The sequence below is a fragment of the Cupressus sempervirens genome, chromosome 10, assembly GCF_028749045.1.
Source record: "Cupressus sempervirens isolate cs-2001-9-10 chromosome 10, ASM2874904v1, whole genome shotgun sequence".
NCBI lineage: Eukaryota > Viridiplantae > Streptophyta > Pinopsida > Cupressales > Cupressaceae > Cupressus > Cupressus sempervirens.
This window is the reverse complement of record NC_143127.1, coordinates 945,188,171-945,205,683: the sequence shown is the minus strand read 5'-3', so window position 1 is coordinate 945,205,683 and position 17,513 is coordinate 945,188,171.

The following is a 17,513-nucleotide window of genomic DNA, read 5'->3' as shown; positions in this document are numbered from 1 at the left end:
CCCAGTCAGCTACAAACATTACTTGAAACAATTAAACTTTATTTCTTAAAGTAACAAAATCCTTCATTGGCCAACCCTGCTTAATAAACACTACTCCAAAAATGATTTCTAGTGTTAACCAACTGAAGCTCAGTTAACATTGTGAACTCTACAATATCCTTTGGAGACCGAGTGAACTCAGTAAACACTGACTTTTCCTTGTTAATCTTGTGAGCTCGGTTGTCACTAACTTCTATACAAAATCTTCGATGCCTGAGTGAGCTCAGTAGAAACTATTTCCATAGAGTAACTACCAGGAATGTTCGGTAGACTCTAAAATTTTCTTTGCTGACCAACTGAGCTCGATAAGCACTGTCTACCAACTAATATGACATTTGTGTAACACCAAAGACAACACACAATTAAACAATTGTATCCAACATATAGTTTGTTTTGAATTTTTGGATGATTCCTATGAAGAAGATGCACAATTTAAAGAAGTAAATGAAATGTGTGAGAACCACATGCTATTGATAGAATTCCATGGTTGGAATATTTTATGCAAGAATGCTTTTTGTTTGAAGGGAAGAGATTGAACACACCTCAAGCGTTAATTAGGGAAAACTTGACAAATCAAATACATAGTAGGGTTTTGAGTTGACATTTTGAAGTGGGAAAAATATTAGGACAACTAAATAAGAGTTATTATTGGTTAGGGATGAGTGTAGATGTAAAAATATTGACATGTGTATGAAGAGTGCTAGTATGCCAAAGGAATGAAGCAAAACACTTGATTGTCCATTACAATGCTTAAATTATTGTTTTAGCGGTGTTACTTTTTGAAAATGGCTCATTAAATACCATGTAGTAAGTGTCTTAATGTCTCTCATATGGATACATTATTTTTCAAAGAGATAACTTATGATTACATGGAATGCCTAAAAACATTGTATGAGATAGTTATAAAACATTTGTTGGTCATTTTTAGCATAGATTATGGAAAACAAATGAGCACATATTTAGGTTTTAGTTCGATCTACAATCCACCAAACAAATTGACAAATAAAATTTGTCAACTAGGGTTTAAGAAACTTGAACTAAGGTTTTTTATGGTGATAAACTAGATCAATGAGACTCAATACTGTAACAAATAGAATTTACATATAAAAACCTCACAAATTGGAGTTTAGGTAGGAGTCATTTCCAAGTAATGTATGGTTTCATCCCTAGGGGCATTGACAAATTAAGGGGTAGTACACATTTAAATAGGAAAATCATTATAATAGATGACTTTTCTGAGTCTATACATAATTTACACAAAGAAGACAATGAAAACTTGTACAAGAGTGATATAAAGTATAAAGAACATGATGATAATCATAAAAGAGTACAAGAGTTAAAAGTTAATAAGATGTTAATGGTTCATTTGTGAAAGGAAAAAAAAATTCAAGGTACCTAAAGTAAATGGAAGTGGATAAAAATTGGCCATTGGAAAGTTATACAAAATTTATCGTCAAATGCATATGATATTGAAATTCCAACTAGAAAGATAATTTATCCAATATTCAATTTGGTTGATTTTACCAATACTATGAAGATGAATCAAGTGAGGAATAATGTGTTGTTTGAGACTTGTTGGATGTCATTAAATGGGTGCATAAATTTGTAAAAAAAATTAAGTTTGAATAGGTTGATCAAGTAATTGATTCATGTGTAGAAAAAGTACAATAAGGGGAAAATATTTGAAGTATTTGGCTTGTTGGAAGAACCATCTAGCAAATGATTCTTTGTGGGATAACACTTCAAATTTTATAAAGAATAAAATTTACCATCCAACGTTGCCAAGATATTCACAAGTCTTGCACTAGTGTAACATTTCTTTACCCATGGTGCTTGATGTCAGAGCATTCAAGAAATAATAATCCAACATGGAATTTCAGTTTTTTTTTGTAAAGCTTTTATTTTCTTATTATTTTTCTCTAGTTTCTTGTATTCAAGGATACATAAAATTCTTTAGAAAATTCTTTAATCTCATATTCCATACAATCATTTGCATTAATAAAAACCATTAATTTTATTAGCCAAAAAATCTTGAATCAGAGTTGCATAGAAGATTAAGTGGTGTCCATATAGTTGATCAAAAAAATATAGTATAAGAAGTAAACCATTTCTTGGAAGGAATGGCAGGAGGATTTGGATTGAAAAAAAGGGAAGTACAAGGACTTCTATTTGGTATCTAGATAATTGGCAACTAATAAAACTTGGTAATATTGTGCAGAGAAGAAGTGTTGTCATTGTGAGTATACAAGCTTTGGTTAAGCCAAAAGAATCAAATTTGAGATTAGGGAAACCTTTTATGGTTTCACGGTTGTTTCTATTTAGACCCATCAATTTTATTTTATAAGAAATATGTATATATGTCTTATCGTTTGAGCACTTGTGTATTTTCATGTTCATTGTTTAATATGCAATTGCAATTTGAAAAGGTTGGGTTGTGAATTAAATCACCATATCATTTAGCTATTTACTATGTTTTTGGGAGTTGGTATTGAAATTGTATTGTTATTGAAGTAAACATAATCTATGTTGACTTGATGGAAAAATGATGTACTCTTGATTATCTTTATTTTTTTTATTGCATTATAGAATGTTTCATTTAGAAAACCTTTCTCAATGAATGACCCTTAGTGAAAAAATAATATTTAGTGTGGAGGAATGGAACAAAACAAGTCCACTTATCAAAACTTTTGGAAAAAAAATTGAGGAGTGAATTAAGTCTACCTTAGGGAGGAAAGTTGGGGAATGAAATGTTCTACCTTAAAAAACCTCATTTATTGTAAATGTTACATAAAAATAAGCTTTATTTAAATTAAGACAAGGTCAAATCATAATTATATAGCAAAAATATTGGTGTACAATCTCAATGAAGGTCAAAGTCAGGAATTAAAGAATTAAAAGATCAACCGTAAAATATATCCTTTAAATCCAACTAAAATTAGTTTTAAATAGTATATAATTAACTTTCTAAAAAATTATACATTTTTAATAAATCTTAAAAATTATACACTCAATGTTTAATAAACAAGATATCACCTCCATTTTAAAATTTTAAGATTAAATATCAAAATAAGTATTTAGCACTTTGCAAATATTAAGCTATACACATTTTAGATAAAATTATTTTTAATAATTTATAAATTAAATTATTGATATGGGTATTTGTGTTTATTTTTAAACCATTGATTAAAAGACTAATAAAAAATAACCCAGTCATCTTTAAATTTTAACAAGTGTCACATAGTGGCTTGCATTTGCTATATAGCTTAATTAAATTTTAATTAAGTAGATAAGTTAAAATGAAAATTAAATATTTGTAAATAGATAAAAAAAATGTAATAGTTATAAGAGAAAAATGAATTAATTATAATGATAAAATTTAATATTATTTAATTCTATTTCATTCATATTTTATTGATATTTTGTGAGCTAGACACAATCTTAAGAAACATTGATGATGACCTTTGCATCCCGAAAAGGAGTGAGTACAATGTTTTGGAATTTTCAGTTGACGTTTTTCCAATTTTAATTATGCAAGAGAAAAGGACCTTTATCCTATGCTTGGAGAAAATCACCTGCAGTTGGATGTTTCTTCTAGCTGTCACCAACATGCACATCTATGTCAACTAAAGGGGCATGGAGTGGTACTGCCAGGTGCAAGATATCTAGGGAGTCAAGCTCTATTTTGCTCATCATCATCTTCTTTTTTGTCCTACTCCAATGGTTATTTTTGTTGGGCCTACTTCTTACTCTATCTTGAGCTCCTCATAGTGGTTCTTTAGTTCTCTTTCTTTTCTCCTTTTCCTGGTGCAATGTATGTTTCATGGTTTTATTTTTCTTGGTGCTTAGCCTATATGGGTAGATTGTCATCTAGTTTATGTCTAACTCGAGCTGTACTTTCATCTTCTAGTTTCGTAGAGGTTTTGTTTGTGGTCCATTCTATATATCCTATTTTGGCTCTCAAGGTATAAATATTTTGTAGATTTCGCCCTATATGATCACTTGAAATGAGTAATATATTAACTTTTATCTCAGATAAGGTGTGGACTTTGGTATTTCGCTTTACTTCCTTGGATCTAATACTTAGATGGATTTTTGTCTTCAATTGCATAAGAGTGGTGCTCAAAGATTCGGGTCCTCTCTTAATCTTTCCATTGTAGTAGCAGTTGCGCACCCTATTTTGCTAACTCTTTTTTCATTTACACATTCAAACTATTTTGATCTAAGCTTGGATCATTGTTGATTTCCTCAATGCAGTACTTATGGCTCCTTCAATCTTTCAGCATTAGATTCACAAATTTAATTAGTATTAACTGTGGCCTTTAATTAGTTTATCACCGCGTTGGGTAGCAATATAAAGATGACACCCTTTCATTACTAATCAGCATAGGTTATCAAAATTTGAAGTAGAGATATAGCAAGCATCATAGTAAAAATTAAAACTTATTAAAGTATCAACAAATTATATAGGCTGAAGGGTAATTTCAATAATTTTAATGAACCTCAAGCACAGACTATGATAACCTCTCATCTTAGAAACAGACACCTAAGTAAAAGGATTCACATCAATTAGACACAAAATGGTTGCTAAATAAGATTTTATTTTTTATTCTCTTGCAATACTAATGTTTTAAATAAGTCCCATGCAAGTGTCCACAGGAAGGGAGGGATGGAGCATATCTTTTCTTTCAAACACAAAAGTGTCATGTCCATTACTCTACTATATCATTAATATAATCCTGCAATTATATCATATTCTTGAAAGGGGATGCTTATGATATTTCTAATTTAAAATGTAGACAAACTGATCATGCATGTAAACTGGGGTATGCCCCTTTTAAGATGTAAAAGTATATTGGACGAAAGTCCGAGGCAAGACTGGAGGTTTTCTTCTCTGTTATTTCCTTCCAGTGCCCGTTTGAATGGGAATGCCTCCATTCTTAATTATTTTTATTAATATGATACATAAGACTTCAACCGTTTACTAATAAAAAATAAAAAATTATTTTATTAATATTTTTTCTTATATGAAACTTTTACATTATTTAATAAAAAACATATTAAAAATTTATCACTTTTTTAAAAATACACTCATTTAAATACTTGAAAAATAATTTTTTTTAATATAAAAATATCTATAATTTAAAATAATTTCTAACTTAATTTCTAATTTATGAAGTTACTATTATAACTTAGTTTTATTTTAGTGTATCAATTATTAGAAATTATTTAATATGTTTAATAAAATATTGGACTGCAACACAGATAATGCTTTCTAAAAATGTGCTCCTATAAGACCATAAATATATGCATCAATCAAATTAATGTAAAGTAATTCTATTGATTTTAAAATGTATAAATTTGACATATAAACATTAGAAAAATTTAAAAATAAAATAAAAATATTGTATTTGATTGGTTGAAATGGAAAATACTAATCACTTGAGCAAGCAAGTATTGCAATAGTATATTGACAAACATGAATACTATCAAATTGGAGGCCTAGTCAACAGTCAAATGTGTCGCGAGTCTTCTAAACACGACACATTTTACCTTATCCGCATGACGCAGGGTAACCACGACATAAAACATCATTTTTATGTGGGGCCTTATTATTATATGATATCGATTTGATTGAATCCCTGTCAAAAAAAATAGAGTTCCTAATTTTATGTGACGCATAGAAATAGAAATGGAAATGGAGAGTGATTTTGAACTCCAAAGAGATGAAAGGAGGGAATAATATACACGTAGAAGCAACAAATCACTTGTAATTAATAATGTCAGTAGTGCATAAAAGTATGTAATACTAATCGATAATAGTATTTTCCTGGCTCTGTAAACGTTGAGCCATAGATTCGTGATTCTCACACAAGCGGGGCAGATCGATTCAATGGATTTCTGGGCACAGAATAACTTTTGAAAATTCCTCCAAAACTGATAATGGTGAAGAAAATGAAGGAAAGTTTCCTTTTGTGAGAGGCAAGCACTCTATTTAAATATTATACGATTTGTAATAGTCAAATAATCAATTCTAATTTTACACATCGTTATTGTTGAAGAGTATTATATACTACTGATTTAAATGCGGCTAAAAATGTAATATCTCCTAACCACTTATTTTATCTTTGGATTATTATTAAATAATTTTTTTTCAAATTATTTGTGTTATTCATCACTTCACTAAGATTATATTTATATTCTTAATTTTTAGTTAGTATAAGGTTTTAATATTAAGTTATATAAAGATGAAGTATTATGACTTCTAAATTTTAATAGAAATTTATTACAAAAGTTATAATCAATATAAAATAAAGGTACTTTAACATAAGATATAAATATAGGGGGAAAAAAATCTATAATTTGATAATTTAAAAAAATTATAAAATTTAAAACAAAATTTATGAGAAATGAGAAAATAAATTAAAATAAAAAATAAAATTCATAAGAAACTAGAAAATTAATTGAATTCATTAAAATAAAAAAGAAATTAATATCAAACTAATAATATAGAAAAGACAAAGAAAATAAATAATAATAAAAACCTAATAGTATGACCTTAGGGACGTTCAAAATTGCCAAGCTAGTATCAGGTATAACTTTAAAACTAACAATTGCATTTATTTTATATAGAAAATTTCCTCTAATTCATAATAATGGTCTTAGACTAGATGCAAAATTGAAAAGCTTTCATAGATGATCTATTGTTTCAATTTATTTTGCCAAATGAGCATAATGAATACTTTGACCAATAGTGGCATGTAAAAACATTTTTGCACTTTTCTTTTTTTATTTTTTAGACGACTAAGAGTTCATGCCATTCAATGTAAGCAATTTATGTTTGAAAAATAAGTAGCACTAATGAAAACTATTTTAAAAATTTAATAAATATTGAAATTAGAGTTAACATAAGTTTATATTTTAAAAAATTGAATCAAGAACTTAAACTACATTCACATATATATATATATATACATTCATTTATAAATATATATATATTTTTTACATATTCTATTTATCAAATATAGATCAAGTTTAAAATCTAACTGTGTCGAAGTGTGCTATAAATAAAATTAACTTGATGTCTTTATCAAAATATTATATTATTTATATAATAGATATGCTAAAACAGGCTAAACAACTTAAATATATAAAACAATATCTTCATCTATATTTTATCAAAATTTAAAATTTTAATTTTAAAATATTTTAACTACGATAAATATTTATGATTCGAATGATAAACAGACTATTAAAAAAAACGCATTAGCCGTAGAAAAGTAATATTTTTATATGTTAAAACAAATTTTGACAATATTTTTCTAATTAATATATATCCAAATTGTTATTTAATTAAAAACGACTACTCATTTAAAAAAATAATAATAAAGATGTTTCCCCATTTTCTTGAAAATGCCTACTCACGATAAAGGAAACATGTATGAGGCTGGTGAAATTTGTAGCCCGCCTTCCACTATTTTTAAAATAAAATAAAAGAAACGCCATTGTGATTTGCATTAAGAATGCAAAAGTTTTACACAGGCGAAGCATCACCCTCTAAGCTCAAGAGGGAAAAGTTTCTGATCCATCCATACATCGTATTCTTCAGAAAATATTTCTGATCCATCCATACATTGTTACCATATAGAGAATATCAATTGTTACATGACAATCTCACTGGAACTGCACAGTCAATCCATCCCATTTATGTACAAGTTTAAATTGCTGAGCCGGAATACAAATTTCAAATATTATACAAGTCCAGCTTGGAGATCATCATCACAGACGTAAATCTATCATTGTATGAATGATGCTTTAATACTTTCTACGATTCGACCAAGGCACCGTTTTCTCAATAGAAACTCGTTGTCCAAGTATCATGAGGGGGAAAGCCTACCAAAAGCAACATTCAAAAGGAACAAAAATCAGATCAAATATGATTAGTAAAGACATTCAAGGGCAAAATCAGACATTTAGCCCAACTCTCTACCTGAATTACTTTTCTTACAGCAGATTCGCTTTCAAATTCAACATACCCAAAAGCGTTTGGTGCTCCCTGCCGACAACATGTAGAGCAGCCACCTCATTAATTACATTTACCAACATTGGAAAGCTTCCAAAAAAATTGAATTTTTTTGAAATGTTGAAAAATTGACAAGTTCAAAATTTAAAAACATACCTTGTGAAAAATACGTAGTCTCCCAGGCGTCAATTCACCAAACTTCTGAAACTCTTTTCTAAGTTGAGAGACAGTAATCGCGGGAGGCAGGTTGTAAACTAAAACGGCGCCTAACAGTAGAAATTTGTAGAGATTATTAGAAATTCATAGAGAACCATTTAAGCTGAAAACAGAAGGTAACATATAATTGCAAACCTTTGGGTTCATCGTTATCACTCGGATCGCTAGGAAACTGTGCACAGCAGGTGAATACAATCGATTGAACGCAACCCATTTTCTTATTTTTAAGCCTCTCTATGATCAAATGAATCCTTCACCTTGTTCAATTTAGCTGAATGCCTTGGGCGTCTCTCTATTATATAGAGACTAGTACAATAAATGGTGTTATTGTCCTTGGATGTTGACTGTGTGAGGAATTATGGTAAATTCAGAGAACTTAATGGGCGCTACCGGTTATACGAATTACAGTACAGTAAACCCTAATTACGGGACGATGATGGAGGAGAGCAGGAATGCATAACTATTATCTGTGGGACTGTATTCGCCAGCACTAATTGTGGGCCATGATAAAGGAAGAGAGTTTCTACATTCTACTTTTCTCAATTACCATTCACTTTCTTCAGGAAACATTAAGCACAATTAATGAGTGTTTTGAAATTTCTAGCAATCTAAATATAATACATGGTGGCAGTTAGGCATCAGGCTTGATGGGAACAGCTATAATCTCTTATCAATAGGTTGTGTTTTCGTAATTATGTTCCTTGAATGTGCTAGATGGTTCAAAATTGTTTATTTAGATCGGTTCGGAAGATGTCACAAAATGACCCATCAGCTCCATATTTCCTCTTAAGTGATTGTTTTCGAATCTTTTTGAATTTTAGAAAACGTGTTCTACAGATGTGTTTTCTTTAGAAAAAGGAAAAGGCTTTTAGAGAGTTGCTTGGTAGTTATGTTGTCCTCCTCGATTGTGAGTTTTTCCTTCATCACATATTAAAAACCTTCTATATTTGTATGTACTAAATGTTTAAATTGATTCTTATAATATATTGAATTTTGAAAATACAATTATTATATATTATATTGTTATTAAAATGTCTTATAGACATCAAGGTAGAAAAGATTGTGTATTCATTCCATTTACATCATTTAGAAATGTGTTAAAATTTGGGTCTTCCCCCCTCCTGACATTGACCCTTTATCCTATCTCTCCCAAAGATTGGATAATAAGAGAGAGTGAGGTACCTAGATGATGGAATAGAGGTTATAGGCCTAAATGGAGAGTAGAGTAGTAAGATACACAGAGGGGTATAGAAATAGGTAGTAATGGGAGAGAGGGAGAGAGATAGGGGGAGAGAGGGAGAGGGAGGGAAGTGGTGATGGGAGAGGGAGAGGGGGAGGGAGAGAGAGAGAGAGAGAGTGAGTGAGAGAGTAAAAAATAGGTAGAACACTAGATGGAAAGAAAAGAAGGCAACCCAAGACCAAAAGGACAACAAAGCACCAACACACAAAACAGATAACAAAAAGAACAAAATACACATACTAAATGAAGTTTCTGAGGAGCAATGTAGATTCTTCCTCTAGACAGGTCATGTGGTCTACAATAGCCTTCACATTTTTAAGCTCCTTACTGACCTAGGATGAATGCATCTTGGTAGAATCCCTAGTTTATTTTACAAGGAGCCATTTATCTACCTTGATCACCCTCCCAATAGTCATCAAGGTGGATAATGATGTTATCCTAGAGGTTCTATTTCAGCTTACTAGTTAGGATCCAAAGGTGTTGTGCAGAAGATTTTTGAAATTTAATGACTATGATTACCAATCTTATAGAGAGAACTTTAATGTTAAAAACCGTATCTTCAATCTTTGTTATCCTAGAATCAAAATTCACTAAATAATTAACATCCTTGGTAAGGAGAGACTCTACCCTTCTTATTGACTTTGTAAGGTCTCTAATCATGTTGAAATAACATAGGATCTTTACCCAAACCAATGTTGTCCCAATAATAAATTATATCATTAATGGATAGTTTCCTAGTTTTTATGTATTTAATTTACTAAAGAACCCACTTTTGCACCTTAAAGTAACCCTAAGCCCCAATTTTGACATCTTGTAGGACACCAACCACATTGTAAAGCATAGAAATGGGTGGTAATGGAGAGAGAGAGAGAGAGAGAGAGAGAGAGAGAGAGAGAGAGAGAGAGAGAGAGAGAGAGAGAGAGAGAGAGAGAGAGAGAGAAATGTAATGTTTTGATTAATTAAAAAATAGGTTTAAAGGAACCTGAAACCCATATAAAAATTGCAACTTAAGATTTTTCCTTAGAAGTCCAAGAGAACCAAAACTAAAGGCCAGAGGCAACACCGGGCAAGAAAGAACAATGGCAAAAATAACATCAAAACACCAAGAAAATCAATAAACTAAACACACTTAATAAAAAAAATTAAAAGTTGGGTGGCTTCTTCTATCAGATGACTCATGTGGTCTGTAACAACCTAGATATCTTCAAGCTCCTTATTGACCTAGGAGGCAAGCAACTAGGTAGAAGCCTTGGTTTTTTTACGAAGAACCATCTATTTACCCTAACGAGGCTCTTGAGAGTCAACAAGATAGATAATGATGTTCTCCTTGGGGGTTCTTTTCCATCTTACTAATTAGGATACTAAGGTTGCGGGAAGAAGATTTTAGAATTTAATGACTTCAATCACCAATCTTGTACAGAGAAAATTTAATGCCAACAACCTTACCTCCAAATGTTCGAAAGCCTAGAATCAAATTTTACTACCCATTTGATATGTCAACAAGGAGAATTTCTTTCATTCCTATTGACTCTATCAGGTCTTTGATCATGTATGGGAAGGTAGAATCTTTACCTACACCAATGTTGTCCCAATAATAAATCTTATCATTAATGAGTAGTTGCTTGCCTTTCATGTCTTCAATTTACTAGAGAACCCAATTTTGCACCTTAAAGTAACCTTGAGCCCCAGTTCTCACATCTTGCAGAATACGAGTCACATTTTGTTTTATATTAAAATAAAATAAAAACATCCTCCTCTTCTAGGATAACCTTATGGTTATTCTCTTAGTTGTGAAATTTAACTTTCACATCCTTATTGTTTCAACTTTCTTAGGATAGGAGTCATCCCCAATATAGCTCAACAAAGAAATAATTTTATTTTACTCAAACAATAGAACCCTTGAATTGGAAGAATACTCTATGGGAGGAGGGGAACAAGAATGGGGAATAGAAAGAGCTATTACAAATAGGGAATACTGAGGGGGGAGGGGGAATTCACAATTCACAAACTTTTGCCCAACTGTGGATATCTTTAACAACATTAAAACATGTGCATGTTTTTAAATTGAAAATTAAACATAATAATAATACAATACAACTCATAATACTATATTTTGTTAACTAGGAAAACCCTAGCCAAGGGAAAACTCTGGTGTGGATGGTACCTACAAAATGATCCACTAATCAAAAGTATCTTGTGAAAGATATTGACACTGTTAGGAGTCTATTACATCTATATAGTGTCTTTGTCCTTGTTAGAAGCCTCAAACCTATGAGGAGTTAGTAATATAATTACAAAAGATATGCAAGATGAGCCCACTACCCAAACATGTAATTATAATGGTATATTATGTACACAAAAGGAATATATACAAAAACCTTTTGACAATGTTGATACCTATAATATCTTATTTTTCCTTTATATCTCTCTATATACAGCTTCAAACATACTATAACCACGTGATCACATAAATGGATGATAAATTAATAACCAAACAATTAATCACTATTTCTCATTAACTTTTGAGAGTAATCACCAAAATACATTTATCAACAGTATCCAAAATATCTATCAATAAGCAAACTGTTTGGAGAGTCGACCCTTGAAAGATCACACAAAACAAAATATATAGCCATGTAGGGCTTCTAGATCATTTTTTACAACTAATTCATTAGGGAGTTAACAAAAATCAAATTAAAATAGAGTATTTCTAAAATTAGTGAAAAAGGAAAACAAAGTAATTATCGGCTCATGGCCCCTAGATTAATAACTAATTTCTAGCTATATTGCCAATATCAACATTCGATTCCTAGTTCATAAGGATGTCACCACCTACCTCTTTCCAGAATTTGTGCACTATGAGAAAATTGATCAACTCTTTTTATTGAGGGACCCTAAGCTGTTCAAGATGTAACTTCCATATTTTCATGATCCAGGTGACATTCTTGTGCCTTTTATCTTATGCTTCTAGATGATCAATGCAGATAATTAGCTCTGGAGATTATGGTCGGGTCATTAATAGAGACCTCCTTTTCTTGCTTCAATGCCTCAATATAGACCTTATTTCATTGATCCATGCCACTACTTGAACTCAAAACCATAGATTTTTCTCTTAAGTCCACCTCAATTGTCTCTGTGTACTCTTCTATTTATGAAATTTGTTGACCCTTTCTTTTCCTACTATGAGAGTGAGTCCAACTAATTGAAGGAGGCAATTGAACTAACTTTGAACAATGAGCTGATTTCAAGTTCAATTCTCTGGTTCTAAAAACCTGTAGTGGGAGAAGGGAAAAATTCATTAGTACTACAAAAAAGGTGGGGTGAACTAGAACTAGCAGAAGCTATCTAAATTTTAGAGGCGTGGGCCTTGGTTTTGGTTTTCCCTTGATTGCAAGTCATTTTTCAGTTCTAATAATGATAGGTAAAGTTTTTGTTTGCAAGTCATCTTCTTGTAGTGTTTCCAATCAATTGTAGGTAATGGATAGGCTTCAATCTGCCCAACATATACTGATTCAACTACTTCATTTTATTCCTCTACAACTCCAATAATAGCCATATGGAGGTTAAAACCTTTGATCTATTTCAATGTAAGTCTTGACTATAACCATTTCCCAACTTCATAGTCATCTTGACAATTTGCCCAAAAATCCTCTATCTATGGAACATGGAAGAAAGACATGCATTTCAAAGTATTTCAAAGAAAAATCCTAGCTATCAAAATTGGAACGTGGAAAGTAGAATGAGAGATTCATGGTCTTAATTTTGGCCTTCATGCTAAGGGCATCCTTGAGAAACTTACACCAGTAATGTTCAACCTCAATGGGAAAGGTTTAGCCAGAGCCTTTCCAAACTTTACAAGTTTTCTCCACTTCCATCAATTCTCTACATACTTAAATTAAGACATAGCAATCTAAACAATACTGGGATAGCCTCAAAGGATTTCGTTGATAACCTCCTATTCTCAAATATGTGAACTTTAGAAACTAAATAAAGAAACTACCAAAGAAGATAATCGGTTGGGATGCTTCCTCTAATAACTTTCTATTCTCTTTGCCTTGAAGCTCAAAAACTAGTTTGGTGAGGAAAGTGTCTTGAACTCTTTTGAAACCTTCTAGAATTTTTTGTCTTTTGCAACAGTGGGTAATATTCATTGATGGGTATACTATGATTCTACACCTGATGAGGGAGACCTTTTCATACCCTACCACATGCCAAAATATAAAATAGATAAGACAACATATAAAAGCCAAAAAGTCCCATACACATGGGAAAGCTCCTCTTGCACTCTTACTACTATAAACCCAATCAATTAATTTATCCTTCCCTAGAATGGCCAAGATGAAAAGGTACATCCAATTGTCCCAATGAAAGGCATGTCGGTTTCCCTTTACTCTATTCAACAAGGTTATAATATCTTTGATCATTGGTATCATGTGTTATCTGGTAAGAGGGCACGGGAGACGAGAACCACTTGTTTCTAGTTTAGGTAGCCAATTCTTAGAAATTGTGTTATTGAACTCATTGGTATTTGTAGAGAATTAGGTATAATATGCACTAGTAGTCCAATCTTTGTACACCTCACATGGAGGAATCCTCAATGCACCTATTATGACAACCATGTTTACATACACTAGGACTTCTCCATTCTATGTTCAGATACATTTCTCAATAGCATCATATTTATCGCAGCATGTTAGGACAAGCTCTAGGCAAAGAGTGGCTTCAGGAAATCTAGAAGCTTTCAATAACCCACTTTTATAGAGCTTTTCAAAAATAGACCTAGGTTTTGGATTGGAAAATATGGCTACTAACTTGCCAATGTCTTCATTAGCGAGAAATGTATCTTCAAAATCTTAGGTAGGAAACTACTTATAGCTGAAGATTTCTCCTTTTTAGGTGATTTGGGGTGGAAAGAAGCCATGGACGATTGGGTTTTTAGAAAGCACAAACAATAACTTAACTATAAGGAAAAGAAACAAAAACTCAAGAGAAAAAGAATTGGGGGACTCACTAAGATGTTTGCATGTAAAGTCTTGTTGGAAGAGTGATGGGCAGCTTCTTACGCTTAGAGTCTTCTTTCTCTAACCAAGGCTCTCTCCTAGCCTTCCTAGGGTCCTTTTACTATAACCTACTCTAGAGGATCTCTTCCTAGTCCTCTCTAACCTAGAAACTCACCTATCAATTCAAGATACTCTCCTAACCCTTCAAACCCTAAATATGCAACTTTATGCTTAAACCAAAAAAAAAAACTCATCAATGGTTCCCGAAAAGGAAAATAGGTTATATGACCACCCTCATATTGTTCTTGACTACTATTTCCCAAACTTTCTGCACCTTCTTTCAAGGTTTTGTAATGATCCCATCTTTTGGCCTTCGCGTTCTCCAGAGTCTAAGTGGAGGATAAGAAGAAATTAAATTAATTTCTTATAAAGTCATTCAATTAATAATTAAAAGTGACTTTGTATTTAATTAAATTAATTATTTACAAGGGAGTAGCTTCTAGGGTATGTGTTAATTATTGGAAGGATGGAAGCCTCTTGTGATTTAATTAATTATTGCCAGGGAGGAATTTCTAGAGAACACATTAATTATTAGAAAGAGGAAGCTTCTAGCTCTTGCAATTAATTAATGTTTTAGTTCCTTCCAGAAGGATGAAGAAAATGATAAATAGGGCTAAAAGTCTCATTTTTGATTATCGGATTATTGTAATGGATGATTATGACTTGCATTTGATAAGAGCTTGGATGTGTGAATCACACTCCTTTTTGGGCAATAGAGGACGTTCATTCTCTGTTGTAACATTCTAGATGTCATTCTCTTAGGGTTTGGCCTTTGGAATACATCTATTTGCAATTGATTGTAGCATTCTCATCATTAATATAATTTCAGCCTTAGTTCAACTTTTGGGCATTCCTGGGTGTCCATTACAGTGGTATCAGAGCTATTAGTCCAGCCATCCTATGGAGTTCTTATAGGGAATTTGGAACAACGAGATAAAGGGAAAAGAGTTTGACAAAATGTATACCAGTCCAGATCAAGAAAATGCAATGCTTTGGTTACTGAGTTCATTAGAGGAGCATAACAAGTGAATCAATAGACAAATGGATATGATGTTGCAGCTTATGGCTAGACAAATGGGCATCAATATTGACAATATGTATGTTGCTCCAGTGCAGAAAGAAGTTGTTTCCTCAGGTGGGATCGAGACACATATAGAGCCACCTAGCTATGATGCTGGTGATATGGAGTCCATCAATGTGGTATTAGAAGAATGCAAGGATACTATCATATCAGCAACCACTTATGTGTTAGTTGAACCATCCAATAAGGAGTTTAATGGTATAAATGCAGTGGTTGATGTATTTTCTAATGAAGCCACACATGTTGATGATTATGAGTTTTCATCAACTACAAATTTGGTTCAGTTTTCTGTTGTAGTAGTTAATGTTGTTCTTATGTCCATATATTTCAATGCGACAACACCTATTGTTGATATAGTTAGCATGAGTACATATGGTTCACTTGCAGCTACATCTTTTTCAATGCATGATGGTGATAATATGCATTCCAGTCCAATATATATTATGTGGATGGATACAAGGAAGAAGACGTTTCATAGATCTTCTATGGAGTTGCCTTATGGTGACATTCTGACTTCATCAGCACAAGTCTTGAATGCTAGGCTACAGGGGTTGGTCCTGATGATGCGAGTTTGCAGTTGGTTTAACTTCCATATAGATATCACATATTAGTTCAATTGGAATCCAGGTGGAGGTTGGAGTTTATTATGTTACTTAATTGCTTGAGGACAATCAATTTCAAGGAGGGCGGATTTGTAATGATCCCATCTTTTGCCCTTCACGTTCTCCAGAGTCTAAGTGGAGGATAAGAAGAAATTAAATTAATTTCTTATAAAGTCATTCAATTAATAATTAAAAGTGACTTTGTATTTAATTAATTTAATTATTTACAAGGGATTAGCTTCTAGGGTATGTGTTAATTATTGGAAGGACAGAAGCCTCTTGTGATTTAATTAATTATTGCCAGGGAGGAATTTCTAGAGAACGCATTAATTATTAGAAAGAGGAAGCTTCTAGCTCTTGCAATTAATTAATGTTTTAGTTCCTTCCAAAAGGATGAAGAAAATGATAAATAGGGCTAAAAGTCTCATTGTTGATTATCAGATTATTGTAATGGATGATTATGACTTGCATTTGATAAGAGCTTGGATGTGTGAATCACACTCCTTTTTGGGCAATAGAGGATGTTCATTCTCTGTTGTAACATTCTAGACGTCATTCTCTTAGGGTTTGGCCTTTGGAATACATCTCTTTGTAATTGATTGCAGCATTCTCAGCATTAATATAATTTCAGCCTTAATTCAGCTTTTGGGCATTCTTGGGTGTCCATTACAGGTTTTGACCTTCAAAATCACAAACTAGCATTGTTAGGCCCTATAGCTCTATGAGCCCCAATTAGGCTTCCTAAAAACAAGGAAATTGTAATAACTCCAAAATTGTCTTAACAAGAACCTCTGTTGTCTTCTATTATTTACATCATATCAACCTAGACTCAAGGATTTTCTAGGTTTTAACCCTCCAAACTATCTATACTTCACTTTTTCAGAGAACCATACTCTTAAGGGTTTCTAGGGCAATGAGAGAAACTCTAGTTGTTTGTAAATTCATAAGATGCTTGGATCTTCTTCCTAGAACTTCTCCTCTAGTAGTTGGACACTTATCTCTATCAAGATCATTTTCCCAAGCAATATTGGTGCAAACCAATCAAGCATACTCCATAAACTCACTTGCAAGCATTCAAATTCCTAACCAAACTACTCCAGGCTTGCTTAGGGCTCACTTGAAAAAATACAAAAATGACTCCAATGAACTCCTCCTTCCATATTTACATAATGTACAAAGGCTACTATCTGAATACTAGAGGCCATTATTTTTTAACCATGGAAACTCAAGTTATAGCTCTTTTTGTTCATATCAC